Source organism: Mus caroli, chromosome 4 (assembly GCF_900094665.2).
Source record: "Mus caroli chromosome 4, CAROLI_EIJ_v1.1, whole genome shotgun sequence".
Taxonomy (NCBI): Eukaryota; Metazoa; Chordata; class Mammalia; order Rodentia; family Muridae; genus Mus; species Mus caroli.
Window position 1 is genome coordinate 84071754 of NC_034573.1, and position 1455 is coordinate 84073208.

Below are 1455 nucleotides of genomic sequence, written 5' to 3' on the forward strand. Positions count from 1 at the left end.
GGGTATAGGAAACTTTCGAGATAGCTTTTGAAATGTAAATAAGAAACTATCTAAAAAACATCAACAACAGCACAAAAACACCAATATGTTGTGGTGAGCTTCTTGCAGTTCTGTAAGGCTCTTGTACCTGGCTGAGCATTTATTTCTTGAGGTATGGAAAATTTTTTTTTATGATTTTACTGAAAGTATATTCTATTTGCATGATATTTTTCTTCTTTTGTGTTCGTTTTCCAATTGTTAATTCTTTCATGGACTCTCTAAGCTCTCTTGTATTCCTTTCCTGGATATAAGAGCTCTTTGGAGCTCTTTTCCTTTTTTTGATTTGCTTATATAGTTTTGATGCGATCTTTTTTTGTTTTATATGATCATATTTTATTTTGTCATGCTCGGCAGTTTTCTCATAGAAGCCCCTTCTTTTCTAGTGAGAGACAGAGGAGGGGAGGAGTGATGGGGATGTTCTAGGAGAAGTAGAGGTAGGGAAACTGTAATCAGGATAGAAAGTATATTTTCAATTAAGGAAAAAATGAAAAAAATATCATTGATATAGTGAATAATTTAATTTCTCTACCTTGTCTTCCAATCCTAATCCTTTGTTTTCCACATGATCTGTTCTATTGCTAAGGCTTTTCACTGAAGTTTTTATTTGATTTATTGAGTTTTTCCTTTCCAGCATCTTTCTAGTGTTTTTAAAAAGTAACTCTGTCTTCTTATTAAACTCTGTTTTTGTGTCTTGCACAGACTTCCCCTGTACATTCATCTCTGTTTTTATCTTCCTTGAGTAGTTTGAACATAGTGATAATAATTCTTTTGAATTCTTTGGGGGTACTTTCATATCATTCTCATTGGAATCTATTATTATGCAGTTGGAAGTTTGGAGAAGACAAGCCGTCTTGGAATTTTAGGTTGTTCCTGCTTTTGGACTGGGAGTTTTATATTTGGAGTTAGTTGGGTGAATGGTGGTGGAAAATGAAATGGGGACTCCCTACTGTTAGGGTCTGAAGCTAGGGGATCTTTCACAGTATACATAGAGTATTCTGACTCCAGAAGCTGGTCAGACTGGGTAAATTTGGACTGAATGATTGTGACTTGGGGACCCTATACTTGTCCACAGTGGGAGCTGGTTGGACCTAAAAAAATTTGAATGGAGTAATAGGGGACTTGGGAGCCCTATATGTAAGGGGCAGGAACTGAGAGGATTCAGACTGGGACAATAAGGACAATAAGGTTGAAGTTTGGGGCCCACTCTCTCATTTGTTCATTTCTTTTCTTCTCTTTTCCTTCCTTTATCCTTTCCCTTCCTCTTTCCCTTCCTCTTTCCCTTCCTCTTTCCCTTCCTCTTTCCCTTCCTCTTTCCCTTCCTCTTTCCCTTCCTCTTTCCCTTCCTCTTTCCTTTCCTTTCCTTTCCTTTCCTTTCCTTTCCTTTCCTTTCCTTTCCTTTCCTTTCCTTTCCTTTCC